This window comes from Oreochromis niloticus, linkage group LG14, assembly GCF_001858045.2.
Source record: "Oreochromis niloticus isolate F11D_XX linkage group LG14, O_niloticus_UMD_NMBU, whole genome shotgun sequence".
Taxonomy (NCBI): Eukaryota; Metazoa; Chordata; class Actinopteri; order Cichliformes; family Cichlidae; genus Oreochromis; species Oreochromis niloticus.
Window position 1 is genome coordinate 17,201,608 of NC_031979.2, and position 14,552 is coordinate 17,216,159.

Here is a 14,552-nt window from a genome sequence, read left to right on the forward strand (position 1 = left end):
TTTCATATTAAAATTAAATTATCTGGCTTCCACTCTTTCCTGAAAAAACAGAAAACAAATTCCTGTTTCCGTGTAGCTAATGCAAATATAAATACAGAGACTATTGTGAGATAACATGAAAGTTGTTTTTTCAGTCGAATAGAAAGCAAATATGTGCTTTTCACTTTTTTTAAGAATAGCATGTAAGTTCAACATATCAGGACATAAAAAAAAATCATTTGATCAGTTTTAAATTAAGTAAATACAGCCTAAGATGATAAACAACACATCAGATATTACTCTGTGTTATTATATATTTTATATATATTTATTTTTTTAACTAAACCAAAATGCAGAAGAAAACTAGGTACACAGTTACTGCCTCCATAGGAATTAACAGAGTAAGAAGCAGCCAGGTTCTGCTATTTAATGCACTTGATTATAGCCAGTGTCTTTTCTGATCATCAGATAATCTTAAGGAACATGTTGTTGCTGCCTGTCAGTCTGTGAATGGTTACAAAACAATTTTCAAACAATTTGAAGTCAGTTTTTCTACAGTGAGAAAATATATTGACACGTGGAAAGCAAGACAGCAGCCAATCTCTCTAGGAGTGGACATCCCAAAAATTCACAAAGGAGGCTTAGACTGTCCAAACTGCATTTCACCAAACCAGAAGACTTCTGGATCAGACTGCATCATATGACTAAAATGCATCATTGTTTTCGAAAGCCTCTGTTTTCCCAGTCCTCACTGCTACGCGAAAACGCTTTTTTCAAAATTATCCACTTTGGAGAGCGTTTTCAAAAAGCTCAGTTTTCCTTGACCAAAAACGGCGTCTCGGTGTGGACGGAAGGCCAAAATGGAGAGAAAAAGATGCGTTTTCAAACGAAAACCTATTAGTGTGGACATGGCCACAAACTATTTTCATAGCACTCTGTCTTATATTTCTCAGAGGTGACACCATTTACCACTTGGATGTTAGTACTTTGTACGAACTAGGGTTGTTAGACCCAAGCTCCAACCTGCAGGCCCCAGGTGTCTGACCTCTAACCCTTGCTGCCACATGTCCATTCAAGGCCCTTGTACAGTAGCAGTAACAGTAGTAGTAGCAATGGTAGCTGTACTAGTATTGTGCAACACATATGCAAACAGGCTTCAGACACTGTCATTCTTCTGACCTGCAAATGGTGAAAACATCCCACATATGCATGTGATAGTCGTAATTGCAATTCAGAAATTTTGATACGTAAAATGTCATCATAAAAAGAGTTTAAAGCTCAATTTGGCATAGACACAGACTTTATTAATCACCCAGCAGGGAAATTCACAGTTACAGCAGTACATGGGTCAGGAAGAGAAAGTGAATCAGAAATATAATATAAAAATACAAAAATAAACAAATTACAAAAACAGTGCACAAATTTAAAATTAGCCTAAAAACCTATACGAGAGTAATTACTATGAATCTACAAATGATTGTTATATATAACAAATACACTCCATGTCAGTATAAAGGTGACTGTCATTCCTGATCAGTTGATGCAAGACTTATAAATTAAAGCTGTCTGCAAATAATAAGCAAGCAGTTCATTCAAAAAGTAGCACAAACAAAGAAATGACCCAAAATTTGTAACTTGAACTCAGCTGATATTCCAGCAGACAATAATTGAAAGTTTTTTCTGCCTCCATAGATTAAGCATTTTATGTTTAATTATTTAACAAGACCTGTGACTTCAAAGCATGTGCATTCAAATTTTGGAAGGCCCAACATTGTTGTTGTTTATTGGATTTTACTTTGCTGCTTTACTTTTGAGCTTTACTTTGAGCAGTCTGGTTTTTTGTTTGTTTGTTTGTTTGTTTGTTTGTTTGTTTTAATTTTGTCTTGTGAGTGTGTATTTTTCTAAAGAGATTTGCATCCGTTTGATTTCATTAACACAAACTTTGTATGCAGTTCACAACAGAGGTAAGGAGATTTAAACACACCAGAATCAAACTTTAAAAGAGCTAGGAACAAAACTAAATGTACTAAAGAACCAACCAAAAAATCAAACTTGATATTTAAATAGCACAGCAAGAAAGTCAAAACTATGACCTTGGGTAAACTATCCCAGGTTCATGGCATGTCTAAAATCTGTCACAAATAATTCTATTTTCAGTTCAGTTTAATTATATTGTGCCAAATCACAACAACACTTGCCTCAAGGCGTTTGTAATTTAAGGTAAAGAACCTACAATAATACAAACTATTAAAAATAATGACATCCAAAATAGTTTTCCTGTGAAACACAACAGTGGCTTAAAGAGAGTATTTACACACTGGATATGTTGGGTCATTCATCTGTTTCCTCAGGAATTTCATCTCATTGTGACAAGGGAGATGTAATATATCCTGTTCTTGATTGACTTATTTGCATTTATTGCTGTTGTCATTTCTGATGTCAATGCAAAGCACTGTAACCCAAAACACAAATGTGAATTTAAAATGATGAAAACAAATAACAGAATGATTTTTGTTTTTAGTTTTCATTCTTACATTCTTTCTAAGGAACATAAAATGAACATAAAGTTACAAGTTTCTGCCTTCAAACTGAAAAACAGTTTCAGTAGATTTACCTGGATTCAGACAAGGTGCTTTAGTAGAGTAAGTCTTGTTCTTCTGACCTGGCAATTGAAGAAAGGTGAGATTTAAAAACATTCGGGTGCTTATACCTGACCTAATCTTAATCAAAACAGCCACTTACGTTGACAGATGAATGGCAGTTTTTCATGGCAGTTTGCATCCAGCAACTTGGTTTCTTTGGCCTCGTTAACCAAGATGATCTTTCCACAGTGGTTGTTTAAGGAGTTCACAGGAAAACTGTTGTTCCACTGAGAATATAAAACCTTTAATCCTGAAATCCATTTCCATTCAGGATTTTTGCCAAAAATGGATCGTTCCAGGCCAACCCACACCCCTGTGTGTGACTCTGTTTTATTTTGCAGCAGATTTTTAACTTTAACACCGACTGTGTCATTGTAGATTTCAACCAAGGAGGAATTCTCTTGCCGACAGTGCTCCAATGCATCAATCCAAGTTTTGTTTACTGGGTGGAACTGCAGATCTGAACACAGAAAAGGTGGGTTATGGTGTTTGCAACACAGATTTTAGGATGTGGCGACACAAATCCATCTTCTGCCTCACTGCTGCAAATGCAAAGCTCTGAGGACTCTTCTAAATGTTTTTACAATGAAAAGATAAAATTTTAGTTTTCTACATTGGACATTCATTAAAAAAAATCAGGTGCAATGCAGGTAAATATACATCATTTCACAATGACTATAATTTTATTTTAGCATGTACAAAGTCTCATGTCTGCGTTATTCTTTTATATGGTCATTTGCGGTTTTTCTTCTGACTAGTCTAGCACTGCATTTCTCCTGGATGCTGATCCTATGTTGAGTCATATTTCAACCATAAACAACAGTCAGCAGTGTTTTATTACAGAGTAATATCCTTTTTGTGTGTGTGGTAAAGCTCTAAGTTGAAAAAGTTCTAAAAACTGCTTCAAACGCAGTAAGCTGGTTTCATTATGTTGAATAAAACTTACCCGTGTCATTACAGATACTGCCTGGGTGTTCTTGAGTGCAGTTAAATTCCATCCTTACCTTCTCATTATGTGTCAAGGAGATACATATTTTCTCTCTGTAAGAAAAAATAATAACCTGTGATGTACACTACGTAGGATTCTTAAGATTACACTAACAGTACAATGGATGCAAGACATATTTACCCTGGTGTAAAGTTAATACACATGTCATTAGTGAGATTTTTGTTACAATGATTTCCACTGACAGTTGGAGTGGATATGCTGCTGCAGTTCTGAGCAGGGTCCAGTTTTATGTTGTTGGATCCTTGGACACACACTGTCAGTTATTGACTATTTGCTTAATCAGAATCAAAATGATCAGGTTTGTGGACACAAACAAGGGATTTCATTCTAGTTGACTAGAGTAGAGACACACAAATCCGAAACAATTTGACCACATGTAACACTATTTCACAAATGCATATATCCAAACACTGATCATATACACATAATTTATTAAGGTCAGCTTCACCAGTCTGATAGTTTTCTCTTTCAGAAACCTTTGTGTGCAAGCAACTGTCTAAAACAACTCGCAACTATACAGAAGAGGTCACTAGGGTCACTGGGGAAAAAAAGTGGGGACGTCTTTTTTTTTTTCTAGAATTCTAAGATTAAAGTCAGAATACAGATTTTTTTTTTTCTTTTGGATTCTGAAAGAAAAAACCCACGTCCCCACTTTTTTTCTTTTTCCAGTGTCCCTAATCCTTTTCCATACAACTTCCCTCCTCACTCAAAAAAACCTTACATGTCATGAAGTAATAAAAAGTATTTAATTCTAAGTCACTGATTTTTAAATAAGAAAATGCCAAGAGGAAACCAGCAGCCCTGACCTTGGGACATGTAAAACAGGGAAACCCTGTAGCAGCGATACTTCTTCTTTTATTGGTGCACTTATTCTTTGTTTCATTGTTCCAATGAGTCAAACCCTTAGCAGTCTGTACAGCAGATGTTTCAAAACAGAGAAAATGATTTTCCAGTTTACAATAAAACAAACGATCTACTCAGATATTTACTATTACATCTTATTTCCTCAGTCCACCTACATCTAAAACAAACTTGTACAGGGTACATGGAGGACCTTACCTTAACTGTTAAGCTCACCTTTTTAACATATGATGTCTCCATGAATTTACTGCATAAATCAAATACATAAATCAACATCTCAAGGATTTTATAATGCATCTGTTTTTCTATAACGTGTGGTTACAGCACAATTTCCCCAAATTTGTACTTCTCTTTTTAGTCATTGTACTCATCTCATGGACCTTCTTTCTTGTTTTTATCACACCATTTTTAACATCTTAAGCTTTATTTTTTGTTTTTGTTTTACATCAAAAAATTCAACATTTTATATTTTTAGTTGGCCAAAGGAGGAGATAAAAGCCACTGACATCAAGACAAGAAAGCTCCTTACCATGCATGGAGGGTTTCACCCCAAGTCCAGCACCCTGAGGCTGTACGCTAGGTGGGAGGAAGCAGGCTGGGGACTGGTGAGTGTCAGCACCACGGATGAGACAACAATCATCCATGAATACATCACGAAGATAGCCCCAACCGACCGCATGCTCAGTGAATACCTCAGGCAGCAGAAACCCAAGGAAGAGGAGGAAGGCGAGGAACCATCATGAAAGGACAGGCCCCTGCATGGTATGTGCCACCGGCAGATAGAGGAGGTGGCTGAAATCCTACCAGTAGCTAGACAAAGCCGGACTGAAAGACAGCACAGAGGCACTAATCATGGCAGCACAAGAACAAGCTCCATAGAGGGTGGGGTTTATCACACCAGGCAAGACCCCAGGTGCAGGCTATCTAACGATGCCCCTGAGACAATCCAGCACATAACAGCGGGGTGTAAGATGCTAGCTGGCAGGGCTTACATGGAACGCCATAACCAAGTGGCCAGCATAGTATACAGACACATCTGTGCTAAATACGGCCTGGAAGCCCCGAGATCAAAATGGGAGATGCCCCTAGGGTGGTGGAGAATGACCGAAATAGATCCTGTGGGATTTCCAGATACAGGTGGACAAAATGGTGGTGGCTAACCAACTGGACATAGTGGTGACAGACAAACAGAAGAAGATGGCCGTAGTGATCGATGTAGCGGTTCCCAATGACAGCAATATCAGAAAGAAGGAACACGAGAAGTTTGAGAAATACCAAGGGCTCAGAGAAGAGCTCGAGAAAATGTCGAGGGTGAAGGTAACGGTGGTCCCAGTGGTAATCGGAGCACTAGGTGCGGTGACTCCCAAGCTAGGCGAGTGGCTCCAGCAGATCCCGGGAACAACATCTGAGATCTCTGTCCAGAAGAGCGCAGTCCTAGGAACAGCTAAGATATTGCACAGGACCCTCAAGCTCCCAGGCCTCTGGTAGAGGACCCGAGCTTGAAAGAGAGACCGCCTGCAGGGGCGAGCGGGGAATTTTATATATATATATATTTTTATTTTTGGGGTGGGCTTGCAAATGGGGAAAATATGCCACATAATCATGTCATAGTTTATTGCAATTTAGAAATTTTGATAGGTAAAAGTAAAATGTCACCATGAAAGGAGTTTAAAACTCAGTTTGGCATAGACACAGACTTTATTAATCACCCAGTGGGAATTCACAGTTACAGCAGCACAAGCATTTATAGACAAATTACAAAAACTCAAACTAAATAAATTACAAAAAAAAAACAGTGCACAAATTTAAAACGAGCCAAAAAAACCCCAAACTATATAAGAGTAATTACTATGAATCTACAAATTATTGTTGTATATAGCAAACACTCCATGTCAGTATGAAGCTGACTGTAATTCCTGATCAGTTGATGCAAGACTTATAAATTAAGCTGTCTGCACTTCAGTAAACTCTTTTTGTCTAATTTAAAATTTCATTACCGGTTTATTTTTTAGATCTTCTGATTTAGCCAAAATGCATTACTTGTGTAATGCTGCAGTCTGTCACACCTTACCCTTTCCTCCCCAGTACCACAACAGGGTGATTCATAAAGTATGACTCAATAAATAAATGGGTTGCCATCTTCTATTTACCATCTAGTGGTTCCATTTTTAGGTTATAAATGGCCCATATTTCTAACATTTTGTCATTTAAAAGTGAACCGTGTGGAACACACTTATTATTATTTAATAATTAATAGTTATTTAAACTGTTGAAAAGGTAGACCTTAGTACTTTATATAGGTCAGATATTTTAAGAATCATATTACATTTTGAAAACAGCTACATCAGAACCTACTGAACCAAGCCTATCCTGAACTGTTAGGTGTATGTTTGGTTACTTAATTAATCAAACATATAAATTTACCCTTGCAGATAATAAGCAATCTGATTGTTCATTAAAAAAGTAGCACAAACAAAAAAATGACTCAATGACAGTAGAGCTAGGCTGATATTCCAGCAGACAATAATTTAAAGTTTTTCTGCCTCTATAGATTATGAAATTTATGTTCAATTATTCAACAAGACCTGTGATTTCAATGCATGTCCATGGCTTTTAGCTGCTCTGCTTTTACTTTGAGCAGTCTGTTTTTATTTTGTCTTGTGAGTGTGTTGAGTGTGTATTTTTCTAAAGAGATTTGTATCAGTTTGCTTTTGTTAACACAAATTTTGTATGCAGTTCACAACAGAGGTAAAGAGTTTTAAACAAACCAGAATTAAACTTTAAAACAGTTATTAGCAAAACTAAATGTAGTAAAGAATGCATGTAGTAAAAACAAACCAAAAAATCAAATTTGATATTTAAGTAACACAACTAGAAAGTCAAAACTATGATCTTGGGTAAACTAACCCAGGATCATGACATTTCTAAAATCTATCACAAATAATTCTGTTTTCAGTTTTCAGTTCAATTTGATTATATAGTGCCAAATCACAACAACACTTACCTCAAGGGGCTTTTTAATTTAAGTTAAATAACTACAATAACACAAAGTATTAAAAATAATGACATCCAAAATAGTTTTCCTGTGAAACACAACAGTAGCCTAAAGAGAGTATTTACACACTGGATATGTTGGGTCATTTGTCTGTTTCCTCAGCAATCTCATCTCAGTGTGACAAGGGAGATGCAGTATATCCTGTTTTCGATTCATTTATTAGCAACTATTGTTGTTGTCGATGTCATTGCAAAGCACTGTAACCCAAAATGCAAATGTGAATTTAAAATGATGAAAACAAATAAAAGAATAACTTTTGTTTTTAATTTGCATACATTCTTCTAAGGAACATAAAGTGAACATAAAGTTACAAGTTTCTGCTTTCAAACTGAAAAACAGTTTCAGTAGATTTACCTGGATTCAGACAAGGTGCTTCAGTAGAGCAAGGCTTGTTCTTCTGACCTGGCAATTGAAGAAAGATAAGATTTAAAAACATTCGGGTGCTTATACCTGACCTAATCTTAAGCAAAACAGCCACTTACGTTGACAGATGAATGGCAGTTTTTCATGGCAGTTTGCATCCAGCCACTTGATTTCTTTGGCCTCGTTAACCAAGATGATCTTTCCACAGTGGTTGTTTAAGGAGTTCACAGGAAAACTGTTGTTCCACTGAGAATATGAAACCTTTGACCCTGAAATCCATTTCCATTCAGGATTTTTGCCAAAAATGGATCGTTCCAGGCCAACCCACACCCCTGTGTGTGACTCTGTTTTATTTTGCAGCAGATTTTTAACTTTAACACCGACTGTGTCATTGTAGATTTCAACCAAGGAGGAATTCTCTTGCTGACAGTGCTCCAATGCATCAACCCAAGTTTTGTTTACTGAGTAGAACTGCAGATCTGAACACAGAAAAGGTAAGATTTTAAGATGTTATGACACAAAACTATCTTCTGCCTCACTGTTGCAAATGCAAAGTTCTGACTCTTTTAAAGGTTTTTACAATAAAAAGATCGCATTTTTAGTTTTTTACACTGGACATTCATTAAAAACATCAGGTGTAATGCAGGTATAAATGAATCATGTTAAAATGACTATAATTCTAGTTTACCATGTACAAAGTCTCGTGTCTGCATTATTCTTTAACTGTGGCCATTTACATTTTTTCTTCTGACTAGTCTGGGGCTGTACTTCTCCTGGCTGCACATCTTATGCTGAGTCATATTTCAACTGTAAACAACAGTCAGCATTCATTTTTTAATTACCAAGTAATTGCCTTTTTTTGTTTTTTGTTAGGTAAAGCACTAAGTTGAAAAGTTCTGAAAACTGCTTCAAAAGCAGCAAGATGTTGAATAAAACTTACCCGTGTCATTACAGATACTGACTGGGTTTTCATGAGTGCAGTTAAATTTCATCCTTACTTTCCCATTAGGTCCCAAGAGAGAGAGATACAAGACAGAGATACATATTTTCTCTCTGTAAGAAAAAATAATTACCTGTGATGTACACTATGTAGGATTCTTAGGATTACATTAACAGCAGAATGGATGCAAGACATATTTACCCTGGTGTAAAGCTGACACACATGCCATTAGTAAGATTTTTGTCACAGTGATTTCCACTGACAGCCGAAGGGGGTATCCTCTTGCAGTTCTGAGCACTGACCAGATGTAAGTTGTTGGATCCTTGGAAACATTATGTAAAATCACACAACATGCAGCCATCTTATTGTATGTCAGTTTTTGATATGATAATTTAGTAGAGATAAGAAAAAAGTGTGGTTTGGAGAGTTTACCTCCATTTACGTTCAAAGACAAACAGCTAGTTTTATCAGAGCTGCTCCCAGGCATACAGTGATGCAAGGTCTGACCCCAAATCATCAGTTCATCTGGGTTTGTGCTGTTTTTAAAACACTGAAGTGTCCAGTTCCAATTGTCAACTATGCAGTTAGCAGGCCAATCTATCTGTTGATTTTCTGAGGACCAGCTGAACACCCAGACTGTTGATCACACCAAAACTGTATTTAGTATCCTTGTATATATATTACTTTCATTGTAGGTGGTTTGCTTTTCCTGGATCACTTTTATTTTATCAATAAATTAGAGAAAATAATGTATAGTAATGAAAATAATGTGTAGTAATAAAAAAAACTGTAAAAATAAAGAAATGCAGGAACAAATGAATAAATAGACAAGTACGAACTTTACAAGAAACATGCATTTTAAAGTTTCAGAGGGATTGCACAAAACCAAATAACTTTGCGTTCTTAAAACGAAAATAGTGTATTTACTAGAGCAGAGAATGGATTTTTCTTCTGTGTGAATGGCTACAGTGACTAGATTAGAATTGTAATTCTGATAAAAAAAAAAAAATAACTTTTTAAAGTTTCTAACCATGACCAGTCAGTTAGTAACATACCCAGCAGCAGTGATAGATAGATCAGCCTTGCCATGACCTGTAATCATGACCAGAAAAATATATGAAAGTTATGAAAAAACATACACAGCACATTCACATAGAAAAGTTAAAATATTTCCACCCTTTGCCCAAATGTTAACTTGACTGTTAAAAATACATATCCAAGGTGCAAAACTAGCGTTAGGGTACATTGTCTTTGCTTTGGCATCTAGGCATTCAAATAGAAACACATTATATACCTTAGACTTGTTTTTATGATACAGAACACTTCTGAAAGATTACTTGGATTCTAGTATTTAGTGCAAATGTCGAAACAGTTTGTCCATTAAAGTTTGTCCGTTAATCATAAAATCATTATAGCCAGAAGGTTCAGGTAATGCCTTTCTCTATAAACATAAATAAACTACTGTAACAATGATTCAGTTCTCTTCAGACTTCAGCTGGTATAGAAAAGAAATAGCTCCCAATTAGACGCATTGCTAGGACCTACCAAACTAAATGTTCCTTTTTCTTTGCTAACTAACTGAATAAGGTTATTTTTAAAGATTAATCACATATAAGCAGATTTTTATACTTGTGTTCTTCAGACATGTCTTGAACTTACCCCATTAAGATTTTGTCACTGTTGTGATAAAAACGTAGGCAGAGAAATGTGAAGTTGGTTTATAGAGATCCACAGGTGTACAGATGTCACCTGTTTTGACTAAAGAAACACACCCACAAATGCTTATTTAGCTTTTAAAAAAAAAAAAAAAAAAAAAAATTAAAAATAATCCCCTAAGGCCCTGTGGATGTGAAATGTGGTTAACATTTCTAAAATTGGTCTAATATAGTAAAGGGGGAAAAAAGAACATTCTAATAAAGAATTCAAATAAACTCTGTCAGGTTATTCTGTGCAACTGTTACAACAGATTAGCTATTGTTTGCCCGTCCTTGATCTAAAATTGGAGTCTAATCGCCAAATACCTCCATCTAAATTCTGTACATCAATAAATTATGCTAGTTTCTTTTAATGATCTCTCCTTAATGAAATCAAGGGTGCTTCTGTGAACAGCTGTCTCGATAAAAGTAATTTTAGCTTTCAAAGTAATTCTTGTTTGTTTAACAAATATACTGTATGCTTCACATGACACTTGCAGTGGGTTCCAATGAAATATAGACATTTAGCTCTGATGTTTTCTATTATATATAAAACCATATCATGCCTGTCTGCCTATACCAGCTTTGCAGTGAAATCAATTTCTTAGCTACAGTTTGCAAAATAGTGAAATAGAATGGAACCATTTATGCAGCATGATTTTTTTTCATATATATTTCTTGATAGTGGGTTAGATTTCTTTATATTTGTCTCAGAGTATGCAACAAATCTAAACAAGCATATTTTACTATTGTTTTTGCAGCTGCTGTTTCAAATCATCCTTAAAAACTGATAACAGGAAACTCATTCTGGAATTAGTTCACAGTGTTATGCTTCCCTTTTTTTACCCTATGTAAGTATATATGTAAATCTAGATTCAGAGGCCTTACAGTGAGAAAGTGTGTTCAGTCAAATGGGAAACAAATATGCGGTTATCATTTTTCAAGGCAAGCAAACAAATATATTGAGTCACAGGCATGATACAAAAAAGCTTCAGGTGTATTTTTAGTATAATGTTACAGGAAGTGTTGCTGGATCACTAGTTAATCTGCCACCACCTGCTTGTTTAATTGTAGAATTAATTAAGTGCTTTAAATTTAACATCATGCCATTTTTTTTCACGTTTTCAAATGTGACTTAAAAGGTTCACTTCCCTACTTATCTACATACACTGCAGGCATAAACGTGTATATGGTGGATAGCACACAGTAACCTTATCTCTATGCCACATTATCCCAAGCGAAGTAATATTTGCATTCAGAAAAGTCATCTCCATATTTAGGGTTTGTTTTTTAATTCATATGAGGAAGCATTCCTTTTTAAAAGTTAGTAGCTATATAATTTTCAGTTCATTTCCTTTTAATTTTTGCTGTATAAAGGTACTTTATATTGACCTGCTCTGTCATGGTTACTGCAGTAGAAAGTCAACATTTTCTCTGTTTAAAATTAAAGTCTCCCTTCCTCTAATCTTACTCCATAAGATAATGGGAGGAAGGAGGAAGAGGATGTGATTTATCGATAGTCTACCACTTGAATGAATCACTAACAGTTGATTTGCCACTGTGGTTACACATACACATGGCGACTCTCTAGTCAACCCTGTAAAGGCAAGTGTATCTGATACATGAGTTTTGGGGAGAACTAATATAAATAACTTTTTATTGAAAACAATAAAGGTTTATGTGAAAATGTGCTAAAGACAAATCTAACTGAAGTAGAACAGAGAAAGGTAGATGTGGACATCATATGATTAAATGTCAACAACTTGACTGGATGGCCAAAGTGGGAAGATATGACATCCAGTGAAGGAAGAGGGAGAAAGGATGAGTGGGTATAAAAGTGCAGTGTAAAAGAGATTTGATGTTCTTCTAAATTCTAAATTGTGGACATTCACTTTCTAACCTTTTGGAAAATTGTAAAGGTAGAAGTATGAGTATTGTTCTTTATTAGTGCAAATAGGTCTATATGTTATTCTAGCCATAAAGAAAAAAAATCTTTCCTTGGAGTCTGACAGGGGATTTCTTTAAATCACCCTGCCGTTCTTCAGATGAGACATCTGAGTTAGAAAACACAAACACTGCAGTTCTTTCACTCGCGAGGACGGTCACAGAGCACTCGCACAGGAGACACTCATGGACTCGCACTTTGTCACCGTCTGCGTTTCTTTATTTATACAAGATGTTTCTGTGTGTGCGTGTGTGTGTGTGTGTGTACAAAGATAACAGAGTTATTCTTAGAACTCAGAGCTGAGGTTCCCCTTTTCTAAGTCTGTATGTTCCAAAACAGAAAGAGGAAGCTGTAAGTTGTTTATCACAGAAGAGTTCATGTCAAAAGTTATTAGGTGAAAAGTCACATAGACATGTGCTTAATGATCAATAAAAGAATACATTTCATGTTAGCTGATCACAAAATACACGATTTTCCTTTGACATACCCTCCTGTTGATCACGAAATGAAATGTACAATTCATCAGTGAGTAACTACTTGTCTTTCACATTCTCAGTTACTACATCATTAGTTACACTTCATCTTCATCTGACAAATAGGAAAAGAAGTCTTCATGATCTTCATTGATTTCAGTACATCTGCGTATGCTGTGAATGACAAACTTATCATCTGTGAAATTACAGCTTTTAAACAAGGAATAACTCAAATAAAGAAAACAAAATAAAATCAGGAAAAGTCCAACGACAATCAACAGTCTCTTTAAAATCTGAAGTCATGTCTGAAGAATGTACATTATCTGGTATGTAAGTGCAGCATGTGGTGTTGAATAAGACACACAATCCTCCTTTCTCAGCCAGGATCATGTGCAGTGCTACACGATGTTGCATTACAGCAATTCTGAGAGCGTCTATTTCTTGGTTTTGTCCCTCGTTGACCTTCCAGGATGCTTTGAGAAACAAGCCGAATCTATAGTCCAGTATCTCGCTTCTGAGAGCACGTTTTTCCAACTCCTGCCCACAGGAAGAGTGAGTTGAGTACCTTTTGTCCAGTTGTCCAGAGTATGAATTCTTCCTTCTTCCTGGATGGATAGCGTGATGAGCAGAGCCGTTGCCAGTAGTGAGACGCCAGTTACCACCTGAGAACACTACATTTTTACTTAAGGCATTTAGGTCATTTCTATTTTTTCAAAGAACTCACACATCTTACATATTTCAAACTTTTAAGTTAGGAAAAAAAAAACTTTGCATTGCTTACAGCTCTAAAACTAGACATTAGTAAATCATATGCCTAATCATTATGTGTCATTGTGATCCACAAGTATGATCACAAATTTGTTTTTCAAGTCAACAAAACAAACAAACTTAAACAAAAACAAATTGCCTATGGCATCAAGGCTTTACACACATGAGTCAGGACACAAAAAGAAAAACTGCTGCCAGAAACAAAGCAGAAGTGTGAGGGAAAAAAAACTGAGCTCACAGACAGCTGCATGTGGAAAATTGGTCCAGGTCTGCTTTGCGCCTAAAAATAACACAACTGAGACATTTTCATTATTATTTGGTGCTTAAACGACCCGTTTCTCTCTCTCTCTGGTCAGAAATACCCATTATGTCATGTGTACAAGTGTATAAATGTAAGCGTGTTCCTTGCGTTCATGTTAATTGAGTGTAAGCTGCTTTCTTCATTGCAAGTGTTTGTTACAATAAGGTTTAATTCATGCATCTTATCACTGAGTTCTAAATTCAGACTATCTCACTTCTGACTCTTTCCAAAAATAATTTCACATATAACAATTTGTGTATGTGTGTTTTCTATTCATTAATATAGTTGTCAGTTATTTCTGTCATTATTTTTACCTTCTTTTTGTTTGTGACGTGGTGGACATCTCTAAACAATCATGAGTTCAGCCTTCAATTTCAATCCAATTATACCCTGTATTCTCGCACTCGAACTTGTCCTGGCTTCACCTCCCACCGGTCCTTGTCCCTTTTTCACAGTCTGTTTCTTCTCTGTTTTGATCTTTCAGTATTCTTCTTTTAAGTTAAGTTCCAGCCCGGCAAAATA

The 14,552-nt window shown here is 35.9% G+C and overlaps 1 long non-coding RNA gene across 2 annotated transcripts; it reads right to left on the reverse strand.

Annotated features, from left to right (window-relative positions):
- Window positions 1-1,261: 1,261 nt before the first annotated feature.
- LOC106097967 (secretory phospholipase A2 receptor) lies at window positions 1,262-10,630 on the reverse strand. Of its 2 annotated transcripts, XR_003213724.1 has the most exons (6): window positions 10,509-10,630; window positions 9,905-9,941; window positions 9,282-9,485; window positions 9,051-9,171; window positions 3,568-3,662; window positions 2,455-3,081 (listed from the first exon to the last, which is right to left on the reverse strand). It is a non-coding gene; the product is annotated as a secretory phospholipase A2 receptor (long non-coding RNA). The 2 variants fall into 2 exon arrangements; XR_001224030.3 differs by lacking the exons at window positions 9,051-9,171; window positions 9,282-9,485; window positions 9,905-9,941; window positions 10,509-10,630 and adding an exon at window positions 1,262-2,431 and having other exon boundaries at window positions 2,594-3,081; window positions 3,568-3,869.
- Window positions 10,631-14,552: the final 3,922 nt, after the last annotated feature.